The 22,392-nt window shown below is 42.4% G+C and overlaps 1 protein-coding gene across 2 annotated transcripts in view; it reads right to left on the reverse strand.

Annotated features, from left to right (window-relative positions):
* CRACR2A (calcium release activated channel regulator 2A) overlaps positions 1-20,490 on the reverse strand; it is a 132,237-nt gene extending 111,747 nt beyond the window's left edge. Inside the window, exon 1 of one of the 2 annotated variants that reach the window (XM_075602269.1) lies at positions 20,201-20,490. The gene's annotated coding sequence lies outside the window, so the exon portion shown is untranslated. The remainder of the gene's footprint in view (positions 1-20,200) is intronic. The other variant, XM_075602267.1, reaches the window with a different exon arrangement.
* Positions 20,491-22,392: the final 1,902 nt, after the last annotated feature.

The raw sequence follows: 22,392 nt of genomic DNA on the forward strand, positions 1-22,392 counted from the left end.
TTTCATCGCACAATTAATAGATGAATACAATTCGACCTGTGATTTCAATATGTTTCCCTCTTGAGAAGAGTCCTTTGTTGTCATTGCATCTGGGGCCTCTATGATGTTAATGAGCTATTGTGTATGATATTGCGCTTTATTATACTGCATCATACAATACAAATACGCCAGGACAATACAAATAAAGGAAACTATAACTATACGTGGGGACGCAATGGCTCGTTTAATGGGTGTGAGTGTAGTTGTATGCAGCAATTTACTGACAGTCATTAAAAAAAGGAATGTTGGCAATTTTATTGCAGTTAAGAGGTTTCGTCTGTGAGACTCAATTATAAAAAAGAACATATTTATTTTGTTGATATCTCTTTTAGAATATTTTTCATTGCTGCGCCTGTATAACCAGCCTCACACTGATGAGACCCACAAGGTTGAAACAACTCCCTGTGAGTAAGTTTACTGGAGAAGCACTTTTTGACCCAGGCTGTGCTGAAAACCTGTGTAATACGGCAGGTATAAGCTTATAGGGGACCATGTACAGTATATGCAGATCCACGGTTAGAGCCGATCGGCGGCATCCAGGCATCCTCGTTACTGAGGCCCCTATGGCACATGCCGTTTCATACTTAGCTTTCTCTAGGGATCCTAGCTGTCAAGGTTACTGTCCCTGTCTAGACCATTACAAAGTAGGGGGGCCTGGTCTATACTAGTACCTTATAAACATGGGTGTCTACACTCCCCGAGGTTCCTCTCCTCGTCCTTCTGGAACCTAACCTTCCAAAGCTGTCTCTCCGCCTTAAATACCCCTGCGTGACATCTGGATCCCCATAGCAACCTAGGGCGGGCCTAGCCTACACTAACACTGCCAGTAGCCCATTAGGAGGGGGGTTGTAATTAGTATAATTAAAGCTCCAATAAAAATGCTGCTGCTTTGCTCTGCCATGTTCCAATTTAGAGATGAATAGTCAAAAACTAGTCACTGAGATTGTAAGCTCTTTTGGGGCAGGGACTCCTTTTCCTATTGTTACTTTTATGTCTGAAGTGCTTATTCCCATTATGTGTTATATTATTATGTCACGTGTATTACTGCTGTGAAGTGCTGTGTACATTGATGGTGCTATATAAATAAAGGTATACATACAGTACGTACAGTACATGTGTCAACACTACAAGAAAATGAACATTACGTGCCTAACATGTTGGATATGTTCTTTTAAATTACTTTCTGAGAAAAGCACCACAGAGATAAACACAAACCTATCCAATTAAAATGTTAATTGTGCTCAAAAGATGTTATGGTGTTTGTCTCCTCTTATGAAAAACAGCTACAATACACAGTATTCAGTTTTAGTTGCTTTCTGTAGTAATTTTCCCAATGCAAAAAAAAAAACACATTTTATTCCTGCCTTGTATGTGTGGAAAAATTGTAGAAAAAACATAGATTTATAAAATAAAATAATAAAACTACTATAATGCATGTGCTGCACCTTAAAGGCTGTAATTGTAATCTTTCAAAGTCCTCGTGTTTCCATCCATGCCTCTTTACTTAATTGGCTCTCTCAGGATAGATCTAAAAGATTATATTTGTATTCTGGCTACTGTATGTCATTTGTACAGGATTTACAATTGGTTCTCTCCGGATAGATCAGAAAGATGTCATTTGTTTTCTGGCTACGTCAGTAGCTTCCAACATTTGTTTAGTTAAAGAACCCTATAATGAAATTGTGAAATTATGCAGAACCCCAACCTTCTCTAATAGTGTTTCTCAGGTCAGATGCATTGTAAGTAAACCCCAACCCTCTCTAATAGTGTTTCTCAGATCAGGTGCATTGTAAGGAACCCCAACCCTCTCTAACAGGGGGGTTGAAATCAGATGCATTGTAAGGAACCCCAACCCTCTCTAATACCGTATCAAATACATCATATGCATTGTAAGGAATCCCAACACTCTCTAATAGCGCGTCTGAGTTCAGATGTATTGTAAGAAACCCCAACCCTATCCAATAGCGTCTCTGAGATCGGATGCATTGTATGGAACCCAACCCTCTCTAATAGCACGTCTGAGATCAGGTGCATAGTAAAGAATCCCCAACCCTCTCTAATACCGTATCGGAGATCAGATGCATTGTAAAGAACCCCAACCCTCTCTAATATCGCATCTGAGATCAGATGCATTGTAAATTCTCACTGTATTTGTTAACATTTTTAAATGGCCTGAAAATTGCAGGGAACCCTTTAGGGATAGTTTGTGCACAAAAAGTAACCGGGCGCTCTCTTAAATGGATCAATCACCTTAAGGGATGCCCGCAGTACCCAAGGTTTTATAAGAACCCATGTTGAAAAACAGTGGGCTATGTCAACACTCTTTAAGAGAACACTCATACAACACAAATACACGAGGACAATAAATGATAACTATACAGTATGTAGGGACGCAATAGCTCACTTAATGGGTGTGAGCAATTTACTGACAGTCATTAACAAGGGGAATGCTGTGCATTTCTTTAAAATAAGCATTCCCTTATTATAAGTCATCAAATTCTAGAACAAGTTGATTATTTGTCAGATTCAGTAATTATTATATCATGCTTAAATAGTAAGCTAAATATAATGTTTACTGCTGGTGGATGCTGCCACTTGGGATGAAAAACTGGATTGTAATCTGTGACAGACTGTACACCTTGCAGAGCCACGGAGCAAGATTTTGAAGAGTCATCAGTGATGCAATTGACCAAGTATAAGAAGTAAAATTAATATCTTTAAAGTCAACTTTGTGGATGTATTGTGAGCTTAATTACATTTTTAATTAGAAAGCAAAACCATAACTGTCCTTATAGAACGGGTAGAGAAGCTGCCCTCTGTGTGCTCAAATAAAAATAACAGCGGATGTGGTATAAAGGACCTTGGGGTAAAGTTACGGGACGGCAAAATGTAGTAATGAAGGTGTGCAGGGCCACAGTAGTTGGTAGTCCATCTGTGATGTAACCCACAATCCAGCGTGTGCCTCCCCCTTGGTAATGTCACCTGTTGAACCTCTCCGTGTCTGGCAGTGGCACTAAGAATGGCTAGTGTGTCATGCCCATTACACGGTATATAACAGAGGCAACTGGACAGGTATATGAAGGAACGGAGGAAAAGGGGATAGGGGTAAGACACCTTTTGAGAAAGCGCCCTGAGAGGCGGGAAACGCGTCAGGGGATACTCTGTGCTTTTTACATTGGCTTATATGCATTAATAAAGAACTTTTTATCAGCGTAAACCAGCCTTCATTTCCATTTGGCTGTGCCCGAATTGCTCTTCATTCTACATAACTGTCCTTATGTTAGGGTCAAACATATTTGGAAATTATATAGTGTGATATCGTATAACAGAGTGAAAAAAAATCTGACTGCGTTATAGCGGATCGCGCTATAACAGGGTTGAGCTGTATATATATATATTAGATATATTATTGGGGTAGCCTCCATCCAACAGTGGATCGACAAGGGCTGATGATGATGTTATATTATTATTATTATTATTATTAATAATGTTTTAATGCTGACCAAATGCTTTGGTGACTACAATATTCATCCAATAAGACAAGGAAATTGTCAATATCCCTGTTTTTCATTATTCATTTGTTTGTAAAGTAATTATAATCAATAGTTAAACAGGTCGGATAGGAATGAGTTGCATAGGATCAGAAGAAAAACGTTCATTTTTCACAGGAAATAAATACATTTCATGACTAATTCTTTGTAATAAGCAGCCGGCTAAGAAGCAGAAAATCTGATACATTCTACTGTAAAGCGTTATCAAATGTGAGTATATGAAATAACATACTGTATGGGAAATGCTGAGGTTAATCCACCAAGGGGGTGACCGCCATTCCAGTGCTGAAAAATACAGTATATACTGTATATATAAAGTGTACAGATGTAGCAAAGGTTATTGCTCCCGCATGTTATGGTAGCATATTCTGTGATATCCTGCATTATCACTGCAATTAAATCCTATGGCAACCCTGTGATATCCTGCATTATCACTGCCATTAAATCCCATGGAAACCCTGTGATATTCTGCATTATCACTGCCATTAAATCCCATGGAACCCCTGTGATATCCTGCATTATCACTGCCATTAAATCCCATGGAACCCCTGTGATATTCTGCATTATCACTGCCATTAAATCCCATGGAAACCCTGTGATATCCTGCATTATCACTGCCATTAAATCCCATGGAACCCCTGTGATATCCTGCATTAACACTGCCATTAAATCCCATGGAAACCCTGTGATATTCTGCGTTATTGCGCAATATGATGTGTTATCATCGGGAGCAATTAAGTCTTCTACTGTAAATCTATATATTGCTAAACTGTTTGAAATAAAAAAAAATTGTTTAGCCTTCTATATGAGATGTCCCCTTTAAAGCAGCAGAACTGGTGACATTTAACAAATAGATATATGTTTAAAGCAGGGGGTCTCTGGAGCCAAACCGCGTTAATTTCAGCTCTGGGGACCCCCTGCTTCCTGATATACTTACCTCAGAAAGGGTTGCCGGTATATCTTTGCAGTTTAAATGTCCCACGTCATGTAGGCGAATAGGAAGACACAAGGGATGATATCACAGCTTCCTATTGGTCCGCGTGGAGCGGGACATTTAAGCCGCCATTTCCATAACCCCAACTAGCCCAGCCGGAGCTGCTACCGGCACCACCTTCCAAGGTAAGTTTACATTCATACCCATGAGGATTTACTGTATATTTCTATATTGACTGTTTGTGAGATACTCTACGACAGGCAAACGTTTTGCCCTGCACCCCCCTGCCTGCTCTCCCACTGCTCGCACCGCCCCTTACCTAGTCTGAGGCATCAAATGACGCTGCGGGGTCATGTGACATCACGTGACTCTGCGGCGTTGCCATGGCGGGGCGTCACCCCAGAGGCCTCTCGCGGTCTGCGAGCATTTAGTTTAAATGCCTTGGGGAAGAGCGCGAGGCCTTTGCAACCACCGCGCCCCCCCAAAAAAATCTCACAGCCGCCCCCCAGTTTGCGCACCCCTGCTCTATGACACCAGTTGGTTGGTCTCTTTGTCACTCTCTGTCTCTTAGCAAAGCTGAATTTATTAATCTTGCCAGCCTAGGGTAGGTGAAAAAAACTTGCGAGATTTCTCCCATCACTTCCTATCTGGTACGTTATAGAATACCAAGTGAATACTTCATTTGGAAATACTTTCTTATTTGCCTACATTTGCTTCCCTACCTAAAAATGCATTTCCGTACTGTCTGAACACGAGACACGCGATAACTTGTTTAATGGATACAGCGGCATGTGTTTCGTGCCCAAAGCACAAAGAAAAACGTGTTTTGGCGCAATGCTCAATTGTTTGCTTCCTACTGCAAAGGGGCTCACAAAATTGTTAGCCAAGTTTCTTGCATGTGATGGTGAATGACCAAATCAGACCATTGAGGAACCTCAGAGTTTAGATTTTTTGGCGCAAGAAAAAGAAATGATGCAGCACATCACAGGTACAGAACTGGGCATCATGCGTCTGGTCACTCCGCTCATAGACACGCCCCAAACAACAAGCAAATATTTGACTAGTGTAGGCCCAATAGGCCCCTACTGCCGAATAAACACAACTGACAACTTGCTGGAGGAATAAGGCTGCAGCTTTTATTAATAATATAACACCATCTATAACACAACACAGACTGGCCCGTGCCATGTTGGGAACACCCAGCTTGTGCACCCCTCCCCCTCCCGTGCTGTCAGACAACTGACATAGCAACTATAAAGTGTCACCCACCAAAGAGGAGACTCCCAAACACCAGCAGCACGAACACCAATTAGTAACGGATATGCCCAAAATCTGATACAGTATGGGCCCTGTCTGTACAAACCCGACCCAGCTGTTACAATCATAGGATAGTTCGACTCTCAAACATCATTGTTATACTTATTCAATACCGGATATATATATATATATATATATATATATATATATATATATATATATATATATATATATATATATATATATATATAAAACACAAAAAAGTGTGGCGCCAAAAAATAAAAATATAATAGTGATATAATAAATTAAATATGACTATAGTTAATGAATAAAAAGTTGTGTAAAGTGAATGATGTATGAAAGGGTTAATATCTCAATTACACTAATGTGACCTTAGTGCATATTGATACAACACAACCAATAAAAGTGTACAAAACAATGCATAAACGTGCTCAAAAAAGAGAAAAAGAAAGACACAAAAATCAAAAAACTCCAACCAGTCCTTCCATAATTAGTCCATGATGATAGGATGTCTGATGTTGAAAGGGGTCTTTAGGCTGCTCTCACACGGGGTAAACCAACTCCACAGATATCTACAGACAAAAAAAGAGAGAGAGCGCACGCCCCATAGCATAATACTGCATAAAATTTATTAAAACAAGGAAGGGGATGGGAAATGGGGGGGGGTAGGAATCGCACTCACAGGATGCAAACAGTTAAAAGGCAATTTGTGATTATATCACCACCATCCGGTTCTGGATACTGGAACACGTCTCCGTGGACTCCTTCAGGGCTGCCAGACACGATCACCAGGGACCAGATGTTAAAGGCTCCGTTCGCTGTCTGTATAGAGTCCAAAACTCCAGCTCACACTTCCAATGGCCGCCGATCGTATTCCCGCGCTTGGTGTAGGCTGCTGCGCGTGCGCGGCGTCGTCGTGATGATGTAATCGCGCTCTCAGTACCCTAACGCGTTTCGTCACCTGACCGGTAACTTTCTCAAAGGGCTGATATATATATATATGTAGCCCTGGTAAGAAATGGGGCTATAGTTCTATCCTCCTGTGTGTAAACTCTGCTAAGGGCAGATTGCCAGGAGTTGACATGGGTTTCCCCCGCTTATGACACTGGGTTGTGTGAGTGAAGGTAGGTCACGTGACCCTGTGTCCAATCAAGAGATTCAGGGGCGGTGCCTACTGGAGGTTACATAAAGCAGTGTCAATTCCTATTCAGGGCACAAGTGTGAAGTGTTAGAGTGTGAGATAGTGTTAGGAAGCAGAGGAGTGATCAGCTCATGAGTAGAGCTGATATAGCTATAGTTAGTGAGGTGGACCAAGTACCTCTCACCCTGCTTAGGGGGTGAGGGAAGAGCTAGCCCCACTCTGAATGCCCGTAGGGTCCAGAGGGGAGGCAGGACCATCACAAGGGAGAACAGCGAGTGGACTGTGCATCACTGTACCTGTCGGCTGCTGCTGCCTTGGAGAATAAAGAGACTGATGCTTTTAAAGATAATCCTTGTGTGAGACTGGAATCTCTCATCCCGGTGGGGAATCTCTGTGATAAGGATTCCACCCCACATTCCTGGGGCTTACTATAGATAGAGGCGCTGCACCCTTGAACCAGAACGAAGGCATCCACCCCAGTAACCTGTTCCTGTTATCCCCCATGTCATCGCTGGAGACTCAGGCCCTCCTGTTGCCAGCAGGTATGCACCACACAGAGACACCTAACCAGACCCCAGAACACCTTAGGGGCCCCGATCTGCGATTGGGAGGGGGAAGATGGGCTAGATATATAGATAGATAGATAGATAGACCTGACATACATGGTACAAGAGACAAAAACACAATGTGCGTGTCCTGGAGCCGCGAGATGAGAGGCCCCTCCTCTTCCTTCCATGCCTTAAGCTTCCCCTCTAAAATCCTCCCCTTTAGCAAATACCCCTCCATAATTAATCCCACCTCATCCCAGTAGGGACCGGCCAACCCTGTCATGTTGCCCCCGCCTTAGTTGCTAGGGTCTCTTCTGGAACAAAGGAAACTTGACACATTGGTGCAAATGACTACAACATGGAAGTACCTTTGCTTGCTCCACTGTAACCCTAAACTTGCCTTGATACATCTCCGCCTAGACATTCAATTCACTGACAATAATAACACAACCCGTTTCCTGTAAATTGTTTCATTCATTTCTGACCTACAAACTTTTTGCATGCATTGCTCATGTCTACATTTCCTGAACAAAGTAATCACTAATCATTTTATTCAGTCCAAGGTATTATTCTCCAATTTTAATTTAGAGAAGTGTTGCACAGACGACCAGACCTGAGTGGCAGCTGAAAATAAAACATGTAAAATGGGGCAGTTCATGGGCAATGTGGCATTCTTTTGGACATCTGGCTCCTTCGTTCTATTTAACCACACAAATTATAATGTATATTACACTTTAAGTGGAGTTATCTCATAAGAAAAAATAAATAAAGCGTTGAAAGGTAAATAATTGAAAGGCTAAAGTGCATTTGTCATGTGGGGTGTGTCACGGAAGACCAGGACTATCACACCAGGGATCAATTCGCCAGACAGAAGAACAGAGTTTATAAAATTAATTTATTGGAAAAATAAATATCCACAACTATTTACAGTAAATCAACACACACTTACAACTGGGAAACTGGGGTTACCCTATAGACCTAGGTGCATGGATCTCCCTAAGGAGATTTTCCCTGTTCTTTATTCCTGCAATGTTCTTTGCAGCTTCTCCCAGTTACTCACAGCTTCTTTTTATCTGCCTCTGCTAAAGAACTCTGAGCTCACAGCTAAAGCTGAGCTGATCTTATCTGAGCTAGGGGTCTCCCTGCCCCCAGGTGTTTGCAATATGACCCTGCCCCTGATTAGTGGGTGGAAATGCAACAACAAACACAGTTACATGCAAATACAGCTCAACCCCATTATAACGCGATCCGTTACAACGCGAATCCGCTTATAACGCGATGCAAGCGTGGCTCCCAATTTTCGTATTTATGAATACATTACAGCATGATTATTGGTATCTTAAATACTTTATTGTACATTGCATACAATTGTACATTATTTCTAACGCGATCCGCTTATAGCGCGATGTGATTCTTTGGACCCCAAGCACAGCGTTATAAGGGGGTTGAACGGTAGTTACTTGGAAAGATCACATACCACTTTGCAACGTTCCAGCTGAACATAACATTAACCCCTAGTTCCTGAAGTGCTGGAATCAGGCTTACAATACACATATACAGTATATACAGTATATACAAACATAATACAGGTGTATTGCTGACGGGTAGGGGTACTGGCCGGCTTGACCTTTATTTAAAGCAGTCACATTTACCCCTACCGTCACAGGGTGATAGGGATTTCAGTCTATGCATCCTGAGTTAGGCTAAGGAATTTCTCCTAGATCTCCGCTTATGACATCCCAGATATTTCTTGGTGACTATCTGGTTCAAGTCTAGGCATTTCAGTGTCTCCTTATGCCTACCCCAACATTCCAGACCTGCACCCACCTCCAGAGTTTTCTTCTACACTTTCAGTCCAAGGCATTTCTAAATACAGCACCTTCCATGTTCCTATGGGTTGCCAGGTGGCTTCTCCAAAAATATTGGACACCATGTTGAAAGGTGCGACGTGCTCGAGACACACACACCGCTCTCCACTCCATGCTGTCCAAATACAGGACAGTCCGGTTCAATACTGGACACCTAGAAAACCTAGTTGCCCATGAGTAGCTGGCCACTTGAGCTACTAAGGGGTTGTTAATAATATCTGTATGTTTTTAGTTAGGTTGTTTATTTGTAGGGGGTTTATTTTGTATGCTAGCTCTCTGGTGCCGGAAGACATTGCATGTGTACGTATTGGTAGCCTCAAGCATCAAATGAGTTATAGATGTAGCTAACATTGTTGCACGCGCTACTTTTGCGTTAGAAATGCACATTCATTTATTTATTTTACCGGGTGTGATATTAATGCCACTTTAACTGGGTTTAGTGAATCTAGGCCATAATATAGACCAGTGGTTTCCAACCTTTTTTGGGTTAAGGAAACCTATGTGAAATTCAGAGGAACCCCAACCCTCTAATATCGTGTCCGAGATCAGATGCATTGTAAGGAACCCCAACCCTCTCTAACAGTGAGTCTGAGATCAGATACATTGTAAATTGTTCTGTATTTGGTATCATTTTAAAATGACCTGAAAATGACAGGGAACCCTTTTGGGATGCCCAGTGAACCCAAGGGTTCCTATGAATACTGGTTGAAAAACACTGATATAGCTGTTACTGGTTCCTCATTTACATATCTCTTGTTAGTAGTAGTGTGAAGGTATGCTGAGGGTAAATTAATGGGTTGACACTGGCAATAAGTTTAAACATTAAATCTCAATTTCGGAGATGTCAACATCCAGGGACTGACATTAGTGACATTTGGGGATACTTGTCCAAAAAATGTTGACTCCTTTAAAGTCCATAAGATGTTCCAAAAATCAGTGACACTGACAGTGAGTGGAAACTACCCCTACAATCTGGGGGTGTGGGTGTAACTAAATAAAGGTACATATCGATAGTATTTTTTATTTTTTATTATTATTATTATTATTATTATTATTTGTTGAAAAGGAGGAGAATTCAATAACACTTATATAAACATAGTTTATAATTAAAAAAAATAAAGTACTATGATGTCTGAAAATCGCTCCCCAAAGAAAGAAAAGTAACTTGTGCAAGAAGCTGGAATATTTTCAGAATTTGTAACAAATAGGCACAATCAATTTATTCATTAGAAAAATACTTTAAATTAGAGCAAAAAGCATGTATGGAATTTCAGTTATTAGGGAGAAATACATTAAATATTGTCTAACAGTGTTTTTCTGTCACTAATAGAGGAAAATGGAAACATTTTCAAGGTAAACTGCAGGTCTTTTCTTCATTCAGTAATTTCACAAAATTACAGGAAATGAGGCTCTCAATTAATAGACACTTCAGGTATTACTCAGGATGTTTCTGCTTCAGAATAAAGGCTGCCTTAGAACAAACAAGTAAATTACCTACTGTCAATATTAACCCAAGTTCTTTCTTTATTATAACTGCAAAGTAAACATAGGTCCACCCATATCCACAGAAACTCATTTCTTAATTTAAAGTAGCAGCACTTGTTATTCCTAAATGCAGGTGAGAAAGACATAGCAGAGGTCTCCGTAATGGGTTCCCCTCTTAATATGTTCTATTCTACCAATTCTCTAAATACACGGTACCCATAGTTTATTTTTTATTTAATCTCGCCTATACCCAGGAGCAGAATCGTATCTATGCAACTGCCTCTAATTCAGGAGACATTCAATGGCCAGTGCAAAATATGGGTGGCAACAACAGCAGTAGCAGTAGCAACCAATCAATGATGACCATGTTAGCAACCAATCAATGATGACTATGTTAGCAACCAATCAATGATGACCGTGGTAGCAACCAATCAATAATGACCGTGGTAGCAACCAATCAATAATGACCGTGGTAGCAACCAATCAATTATAACCGTGATACCAACCAATCAGTGATGACCATGGTAGCAACCAATCAATGATGACAGTGGTAGCAACCAATCAATGAAGAACATGGTGAGCATCATATTCCCCTCATACATTCCTATTCCAGAGGACTTTGACTTTGAATTTCTCAAGTGCTCTCTAGTGATACTGAATCAGGGGTTCACAAAATAGCATGAGGAGGAGGGATTACTATTTTAAGTTGAATTCATTACAAAATGTTAAAATATAATAATCAAGTGGTTAAGCAAAAAAGCTATCTGTAACCCACGGGGGTTATGTACTAAGGTCTCCGGGCGTAAAATCCAGCGCAAAAGAATTGATTTATTCAAGGAATCTCCAATTGCTTTGAATGGGATTTATCTTATTTGATAAAACCCGTGCTGTTTCTGCACTGGTCAGATTTGCAGCTGGGAGACTTTACTAAATTGACTTCTATGTCCCAGGACAAAGACAAGTAACGCCCTGGCTCACTACACCTCCTGCTCCCCTTGGCTGCGTGAAATGTAAGAAGACAAACTAAGTTTGTTCAATGTGACCCTGATTGTTAGCTAAGACTGCCTACTCCACTTCAAATTTGGTAGAGTTTCAGAAATAGAACAAAAGAAGAAGAATGATGTACAAAGACACTAAGGCCCAGATTGACTAAACAGCTCTAAACCATATGGTACCTCACAGCCCGTTTAAATGTATGGACCTTATGGTTTCTTATGGCCGAATGCCGCTTGGTAAATATAGCCTCAAATGTAATACATCCCATTATATATTGGGTATCATATAACTCCTCATAGTGATTCACCCCAAGATGATGGACAGAAGACAACATATAAATTACCTGGTTACAATAGTCTAGGTGTTAGACAAGTAACGAAAATACTGTTATACAAAATTGCCTTAATACCCACTGCAGACACCAATTGATGGCTCCTGTGCTGATTAAGTGAAATCATTGAAGGTCATGCATTTTAAGGACACTGTATTTTATACCCATATGCCAAGACTTTGCTGTAACATGGGCTCTCCAACGTTTTGGAAACCGGCTGTATCTTAATTCAAACAAAGGTCAAATGTTAAAGCTACTAATATTAATGATCTATTGTATACCAACTCTAAAACACGTGGCATCCTTAGTCGTCTCCTTTACACTCCAATACCTCTTACATTTTGGATGACATATTATTATATTGGAATATAAAACCTAGGCCAAATTAGTAATTCTATACAAAACCAAAATGACCTGACCATAGGGCAGGTGTTAATGCTAGCCACTGACTCTAAAACATTGTGTACACCACTGCACATATTGCACTCACCCCAGTAAACTAGATCCTCAGCCTAACTCTGTATACCATTTTGTACTGTAACAAAACCACTTGACACGGGTAAATCTGCTAAATTAGGATGTTTCCTACTGGAATTCTGGTGTAATCTGCATCTTGTTTAATATTTAAAAGCTTTGTACCCTTATCTGAACCACTTACTCATTCCAATGGGCCAGGGGTGGTCAACTCCAGGCCTCAAGGGACACCAATAGGTCTGGGTTTCAGGATATCCCTGCTTCAGCAATGGTGTCTCAATCAGAGGCTCAGTCTTTGATGTATCTACCTGTGCTGAAGCAGGGATATCCTGAAAACCTGACCTGTTGGTGTTCCCTGAGGACTGGAGTCAGGGCTGCCGACAGATTTCCTGGGAGCCCAGGACTAGAGTTTCGACCAGGGCCACCCCCCCTCCTTTCACATCTCCTCACGGTCCACCTCCTCTATTCCCTCTCCCCATATATTTCTCTCACTCTTCCCCCTCTCTTCCTCTCTCACTCCCCCCCACACCTGCTTCCACTCTTTCACTCCCCCACCTCCCTCTTCCACCCCCTCTCTCCTCTCACACTCTCCCCCCTTCCACTATCATTTAATTATCCCCTCTCACTCAATCCCGCTCCTCCAATCCTCCCCTCCTCACACTCATTCCCCCCTCCCCCCTGGCCAAACACACATACAATCCCCCCACCACACCTCCCACAAAATGCAATACCCCCCTCCCACTTACACACATAATACAATACTCCCCTCCAACACACAAAATACAATACACACACACCCCGACACACAAAATACAATACCTCCCTCCCACACAGAAAATACAATACCCCCTCCACAATACAATAACCCCCCTGCACACACACATAATACAAACACACACACTTACCTTGCTGGTGGTCTCAGGCCTCTGGTATCCCGGCTCTCCCCAGCTCCTGTGGACATCTCCTGTGTGCTGGGCCTCTATCTCCCGCCGGGCCCAGCTTCCACCGTGCACCGTCGAAAAAAAGTGAGGCCCGGCAAGGGAGACTGGCCCCCAAGGCCTGGGGAGAGCCGGGTCCAGAAGCAACCAAAGGCTCAGTGGACGGATGCAGAATTTGGGCTTGACCTCTGGCACATAGCCACTGGGCCTTGGACACTTGTCGGCTCTCCCCCCTGTCGCGGCCCTGACTGGAGTTGACCACTCCTGCAACAGAACTTAATGTGTACCATCTAAAATCACTCTCCAGAAGTTTGCTCACTGTCCACAAGTTCACAAAAGGAAGCTACCTCTTCATTTCCATAGCACGCCTTATTCGTTTAAAGCTTCTAACGCTATTCATAAGTCTCTTATCGTCACATCTCACATCATTCGTAAATGTGGAAAACACACGCTGCAGCAACCAGTGTGATTGCTTGCTGTATCATGACCACTGAAATGGTGTGATGACAATAGTGGCCTTAGGTAAGGACAAACCGGGCCCCACACTAGCTGGACCCCAAATTTTGTGAATGTTTTATTGGGTTAATATGGGTTTTAACTACCACCTAACAACATCTTTTATAGCTACTTTTGGTAAGGTTTGCGTTTCTGGGTACATTCATATCTCCAAAATAACCTAGGTAAGTAATAGAGTTTTTTAACGTGTACTGATAGAATATATTACAATACACTAGAGAAAACATGAATATATCGTGTTTTGTCCCCATAGAATGTGATGTCTCCTATAGAACCCATCCTCCATGACCTCCACCCCATGCTGACTGAAGCAACTACAGATACTGTATACTCCAGTATAATAAACTTCAATCTGGGAATATATTATTGATGTTGACCCCTTCATTCTTGTGGTCTTTTCCTGCCCATGTCCATTCCCTGCTTGGACTATCTATAATATTATACATTTGGACAAGATTACTGTTTGTATTTTGCTAATTATGTCATTCTACTTGTTATTCAATACCTCTGTCTGTTCTCTTTGGGTGGGTGAAGTAACCTAAACAATAGGATAATATCTTTGATTAGAAGATATATCTAGGTTTGGATTAGTAATATAATAGAGAAGGGTCATAGTTTCATCTGGGGGAGCATAATTGTCAAATATAGCCCACATTGGTTGATAAAATGAAACACTCTGGATTGGGTGCATTTTTCTCTCTCAATGATAGTGGTCAGATGTATTGCTTTCTACTAGATGGGTCTAACGTGTATTCTGTTTATTGGTTAGGTCTGATCTGTGTATGAAATAGGGATACAACGCTTTAATTGGGGTAGTTGAGTAGAATTCAACGCTTCATTTCACGCTCCTTTCTGTTTTCGTAAGAGCATATTATTATATATATTTGCAGGTAACAGTATTGTACTTGTTATTGTTTATGACTTGTGTAACTTTTAGAGTGCGGTGTTGATATAGTGTTACATGTATTATGTAAATTGTAATATTCGTTACTCCAGCTGTAATAAATATTACAGTATTTACACTGAATGTATTATGATACTTTCATTGTCGCTTCAACAGGGTCAAGTGAAATTTAAATCAGACTTGCTAAGTGGCTTATAAGCTCATCAAATTCAAACCTCTAAGGGGCCCCCAATGATTCTCTTGCCCGGGGCCCCAAGAACCCTAATGCCACCCCTGTGTGATGCCCATATGAAAGGGCTCACCCTCACATATACTTTAGTCAAAATAGGACAGATTATGGTGCCATCTGTTAAGAAGAAAGAAGATTGGGATGGGAACATCTTTCCTATTGTCTCAGTTTGTCTTACAGCTGCAGACCAAGCAATACCCTACATGCGTGGGTTTTCGTGTTTTTTTTTAAAATAAAACAGTTCTGTACTAGGAGAAAATACTTGTACAGTAGCATTTTTTCTTAAACAACTCTGAATGACATTTTTTATGTATTAAAATGTAAAGAGTATTTTTTGTTTCTGAAGCAAATATTTACTACTGTATAGAACTATTTACTATTTCACATCCCCTTTCCTCTTCTGAAACAGGCTCTGGCTCACCCCTTTTTGAGCCCTGCCCTCTCTCTAGCAGTGCTCCAATTGTATCTACTGACTGCCTGGTCACATGATGTTCCCCACAGAACTGTAACGGATCGGGGGACATGCGCCTCCCAGAGTGTCCCCGTCACCTCCGGTCCCACGGCGGCTCTCTGTCCCGCTGCCCCGCTCCCTCAACGCCTTACCTCCTCCTCGGCAGACAGTTCCTCCGCGGCGCACGCCGCATCGGCGCGCACGCGATCGGGTGGCGCGCACGGCAGCCTAACAGAAGGCGCGTGCACCCGATCCTCTTACCTGCCCTCCCATGCTACTGGCTCCTCCCCTCATCAGCTGCAGGCTATTACCAGGTATCTTCCCCCAGTCTCCCTTCCTGCTTACCTGGACCTATCACTGCAGCCACTCAGTCAAGCCTCCGCTCCACCCCTTGCTACCATTGGCTCTCAGCCCTTTATAACCACTGTCTGCCCTCTCCGACGTCGCTCAGCATAGCTTCTCTGTGGCTCCTGTGTGCAGTAACTTGTGCTCAGCTCTCTCTTCCAGCTCCCTGTTCTGACCCTGTCTCTGTTTGGATTTCCTTGGTTTGAGCTCGGCTCGGCTTTACTACGTGTACCTCTCTACCCCTGGACTCTGCTTTGTATATCACTATGCTGCTTTCTCCTGCCCCTGACCCATGGTTCTTGGACATCTACCCGTCTACTTCTGGCACCCCGGACTCTGCAAGTATTAACGTTAACCCTTTACTCACCAGGCCTGGCAACGCAACTTACCACACTCCGGGCACGCCCTCACTGCTGTGGGTGCGTGTTATATCCTTACCCACCTCAGTACTGGAGACTGACCAGGTCTGCGGGCATACAGGCGTTACAAGAACTTTGCATCTTTGGTCCTCTTCTGCTGCACTGACAGCCATTTAATGAAACCCCGAGCCAAATCTTTGCCGATCGATCACAGGAGAACGGATCGATTGGCAACTTAGCTAATTACTGATCATTGTGTGAATTGTATTGATGCACATATTAAAGAGGGAAAAAAATTATATTTTTTTAAAACGGCAGCTTGGACTGCTGCTTTAACATATTATACTGTATGAACTCTTTTGTCATTCAATGTTATGGTCCTTCCTCCCACATTGCACTATGCTGCGGAATATGTCGGCACCATACAAATAAATGATAGCAGTAATAACACATGAAAAATAAAATAATTCAATAAGGACCGTATGATTTGTAAATCAACCCATGACTCTTCTCCTAACAAACACTGAGGGTAGATGGCCATGATGTTAATGGCAGTGGATTAGATCTTTGGAGTAGGCCCAAGAGTAATTTCTTATGTGAATTCTTCCAATTTTGTTTGTGGCGGGAGGGGGGAAGCTTGAAAAGTTATAGATGTGGAAGATACTTTGGCTTATACTTCCTTGAAAGGCTGAAGATTTATTTGTATTTTTTGGAGGGGAGGAGGGATGGTTGAGCCATTGAGGCCTTCATATTGAGTGCCACATTGGAATAGTTCTGGAGGATTTTAAGAGCCAAAGGATTTGGTGAGACCTCTTCAAGACTGGGCTGATTATTTTTCCTATTTACCACTTCAGTGCCAATTAGGCGTCTTATGCTTCACGAGAGAGCCCAGGACATGTGTGCATTGAAGGAGTTACAGTATATTTTCATTAGAACACTGCGTATATATTGTTTCTTTGTTTTAACTTGGCTTATGGGCAACAGGTCTAATAGACACATCTTGCTAATAGGCAGCTATAGGACAAGATAGGGAGATGTTGGGTCAGGAGGTTGGTAAAGGGATAGGTGACCGAGATAAGGTGTTAGTCAGCTAGACCACAGAGAGGGTTGGGAGTAGTTTTAATCCATTATATATTTTAGCAGTTAGTAAGGGATTACAAGTTAATAGGTACTGTCCAAGGCAGGACAAGTCAAACAGGGGGTTAATAAATAATGCATGGTAAAACCCAAGGCCTTAGATCTCCTTATCAAGGTCTTTAGAGTTTGTTAAATAGCACGTGCATTAGTAATTTGTCCCAAATCTCTCATTTACAGTCTCATTTTAATGTCAGCGACAATGTTTTCACTGTTATTAGCAATTTCACTATTTAAAGCAGCAATCCCCCACAGGAGCATATATATGAGTTTAACTCATACAATGGCTGTATCCTGCCCCCTGAGCATGTTCTGCTCTTTAATAAAATAATTTATGTATTTATTTTTTAATCTCGAGATTCTGAGGTTCCCATGGTAACCTTTAGGCTACGCCCCCAGTGTTTCCTGCAGCACGTGCGCCTGGCGGCGCGAGCACAGGCGAAAGCCGCATTGTGCGGTCTAGGGGGAGCAATGGGAGACGCGGGGGGCACGGCCATTACGGGGTGACGGGGCGCAGCCATGACGTCAGCGCAGCACAAAGCACAGCACTCTTCCTATTGGTCCACCCGATCTGCCCTGCCATTGGCTGCTGCACACCACGTGATCGCATCGCCGCAAGGGAAGACAAAATTCTTGTCTTTCCTGCCGGCGGACGCGTCATCGTGCTTTGCGCGTCCCACCACACACACACCCAATGGGGCCTGCCCCATAGAGGGCTGTGCTGTGGTGCATGGTGCACACGCCGGAGCAAGCGCCGCAGCGGCCTCTGGGGACCTGGCTATAGACTGCACTGGGCCATGGGGACAGCTCCGTTTAAGCCTTCTGGACACTTCATATTTCTAACGCTTCTATCTCCTGTTGGAAATGGCTAGTAAAAGTGAGTAAAAAAACATCAAATACCAAAAAAAAATGGCGGTCGGCGCAGATTTCTGCTTTAACAGGTAAAGAGATTTTCGCACCAGTATTCCAAACTATGCTTTACGTACCCGTGAAATATTACTCAAACTGGTTTGAAAATCATTGAATGTGTCCCTAAGGTTGCGCTTATAGTGCCGGTGACGTCGCCTGAAAACAAATGCATTATAGTAAGCGCGACGGCGACAAAGCGACGGGGAGACATGATTTTTTGAAGCCCGCAATATCTGATTTTTCAGGGGCTGTCGCCTCATGTGACAGCCCCTGAACCAATCAATGGCCTGGTCGCCCGCGACGCCGTTGCAAAGCGAAATACAACTTTCGCTGACGGCGATGGGTGACGTCACGCGTTGCCGTCGCAGGCACTATATGTGCGGCCTAAGACTTGCAGCGATCGCGACTAAGCCGTCGCGTAGCTCCTACTATAAGCGCACGCGACGGATGCAATACATTTGTTTTGAAGTGACGTCGCCGAAACTATAAGCGCGGCCTAATGTAGAAGTCTCTTGATTTTCATCTGCGGTACTAGTGTGTCTGGCTCATTATTTTGCCTTCAGCTTTCTGGGACCCTGTCACTAGTTGATACATAAAGATCTGTTTTAGTGTACTTGGCCCTTTAAAGGAAATGAATCTGCAAGCGGAAAAGCAGGTTTTCAAACTACCTGCTTTTTTTTTCAGTGCAAGCTAAAGAGGAAACCAGAAACCTTTTACTCCTAACAGGGGAATGTACAACTACCTATAAACTCAAACCTGCCAACTGCAGTCCCAAACACAGGAGAAATCCAGAGCACACATTAAAACATGAACATGAAAACGTGAAAAGGTCCGGCAAGCGACATCACAGCTGTGTGAGGAGACAACACAATGTCAGACACTTTGCTGTCCTTCAAACTTATCAGCTGTGAGAGCAGCAAGCAGGACAGGACAGAACTGCTACAGTACTGTATCCATACATCACACAGTCATTTAAACATCAGAACCAGAGCCAGTTAAAGCCACTTATAGCACCAAACACAGAGCATTTTAAACTGATAGTTCAGATGGTGATGAGGTAGGTGGCATTGTGTAATTTTACTATGTATTGCTAAGGATTCTCATCTCTTTATAGCATGCCCTGGACTATTTAACCCAGGGGTGCTCAACGTCAGTTCTCAAGCCCTCCCAACAGGTCAAGTTTTCAAGATATCCCAGCTTCAGCACAGGTGGCTCAATCAGAGATTCAGTCAACTGAGCCTCTGATTGAGCTACCTGTGCTGAAGCAGGGATGTATTTAGCCACCTGTGCTGAAGCGGTGATATCCTGAAAACCTAACCTGTTGGAGGTGGGGGAGGAGGGTGCTTAAGGACTGCAATTGAGCATTCCTGACTTATCCCTAACCCTGCCAGTGGGACAATGTACAGTATTCCCTCTGACAGAGAAGGGGTTAAAGATACCCAAACTAATTTACAGTGAGCAGGAGCTGCATAGGGACCCGGCCAGGTTATAGCACTTTGCAACATTAACAAGTCTCTAGCGTATGTCGTTTAATCAATAATAAAAGTATAGTTTAAGACTATGCACAGGTATAAACCGGTAAGTCCCGGGTCACTGCAAACGATTCCCAAACACAGCAAGTGAGGGGAAAATACCTTAAACCAACTATTTGCTTTTCACCTCAGTACTGATCTATAGCATCAGACTGTGAACACCGCAAACATTCATTGATCACAAAGGATACATATTGTATTATTTGCACAACCTGTCTTCACTTTTACTGCTACTTACTTTTCTAACGTATGAGAGGTTGGGGGCTTTAGAGTCTCCAGATGGCCATTTCTCCCGGCAAATAAAAGTTTAATGATGGGGACATTTAGTGGATCCACCTCTGTTAGTGCTGTACGTCCTGGGTTTGGCCAATGCTTACACTCCGCAATCAGCAGCCCCTGAAGGAATTCTCCTTTATCTTCAGCTAAAACTCTTACTAAGCTGCTTCTCTTGCGTAGACAGATGGGAGGTAGCTAGGGCAGGCATTGTGTGCATGAGTCGAACGAGAGACCTGCCCTTGGGAGGGACCTGCAGAGTAAAGGAAGCCAGTCTGAAGAAACATTGTCATCTATATACCACAATGACACGTCCCTGTCGTCATTTCTCTGCCTACAAACAAGTGTATGTGAGCCAGTCCAGTTCTCTGGGATCAATAAGACACTCACATATTTGGTGTCCAGGACCTCAAAACTTTTATCAGGCAACATTGTTGTACATTATTAAAAAGCTAGATCTTTCATTTCAACTACAAGTTACATTAAAATGCTGGTTGCCTATAGGGGGAGGTTTCTTGACCCTTGCATAGATTATTAATGAAAGGTGAAGCTTGTATGATTGATAAAGTAAATAAAATGCCAAAACATTCACTAGGGGACTCCTAATACTGTAGATTTGCTTTTTCAGCCTTTCAGACAGTTGAAGGCAGCGCAGGTATTGGCTGCAGCTGGAGTGAAAACATATAGTAGGGAGGAACTTACTGTAAACGTGTTCAGACACTTTCACTCAGGTACTCAGTTGCTCCCCCTGGCTGTAACTGATGTTCATTCACATTACAAGCAAGACGCAGCATCCAGCTGGAAACATTCACAAAAAAGGATAACTTCCAGTCCTCCTGCTGCCAGAGGCCTTGCCATGCATTGCTGGTCCCTCTGGAAGTAACAGCATGAATATTACTTAGACTGTACAGATGCAGGTCTTCCTAGGCAGGGAAATGTGAAAGGGTTATGTCTGGGTGATGGATGCCCATTATACAAAAATTATATATGTTATTTCATATTATTATATACAACATATGCTATATTTTATAATATTATATATTTTTATAGTGAGCTATTTTTTTTTTTCATTTTTAAGCATACTAAGATAATACGTTACTGGAACTTGATTTCCTCTAAATATTCCTTTTTGTGTGATGTACAGTATGTTGAGCGAGGCCTGGCCGGAGCGGATTGGCCAGTTCTGTTGGTTGGCGGATCTCAGCAGATCAATCTGAAAAAGGGGCGATTCGCGTTTTGCGGAATTTTTTAAAATTATTGCCAATCTACGCCGCGCGTTCGGCAATCCGTTGATAGATATTTATGAATCCGCCAACAGGTTGCTGAATCTGTGGATGGGATTCTACAAATCCATCAACAGATTGTACCCAATGATGGGTTATTTATGAATCCGCATGGATTAAAACCAACCAAATCAGTCTGTGGATTTTACACCGCAAAACAGATTTTTGGGGGGGGAAATTTGAGAAAATCCAGGAAACAAATTTGGTCACCCATCTCTAGTCATGGGATATAGATGAGTTCTACCTTCCATTCTGTACTTGGATTGTACCATTACTGACTTTAGCAGTTATACACACATAACAATTTTACTATACTCAAACTACACTCTGCTAGCTAGAGATGTGCTACTTTAACTCCTGTGCTACATTTGCACGCATGCGCACAGCCCTACTTAGTAGAGGAACCATTTACTTATATCCCACGTGGAGACGTTGCTGTTAACACACCTGAAATACCTGGTAGATATGCCAATTTAAACCAATTTAATATATTTAGCATATTTAAATTTGCCTATTTGCCAGGTATCTCAGGCGTGTTCCTATGTCTCTCTCCACATGGATGATAGATGACTCTCTTTGTAAGTTATGTCGCTGGGTCTTTGCCTTTCCTGTAAAAAGCCATATTTCAGAGTGTGCATGTTGTCTTGGGTTTTCAGATATTGATTCTCTGGTAAATATTGATGATCTCGTCTGATCTTTTTGAGATTATTTGAAGATCAAAACATCTGTGCAGAATATTGGTAAACTCACACAGTTCTATTACTAGCTGTTTTACATATAAGACATGCAATGAGATTTGCTGGACATGGCAGAGCTCACAATACACAAATGTGATAATGCAATCAGTTGATTTGGCCTTTCATCCTGACTAAAG

This window comes from Ascaphus truei, chromosome 5 (assembly GCF_040206685.1).
Source record: "Ascaphus truei isolate aAscTru1 chromosome 5, aAscTru1.hap1, whole genome shotgun sequence".
Lineage (NCBI taxonomy): Eukaryota > Metazoa > Chordata > Amphibia > Anura > Ascaphidae > Ascaphus > Ascaphus truei.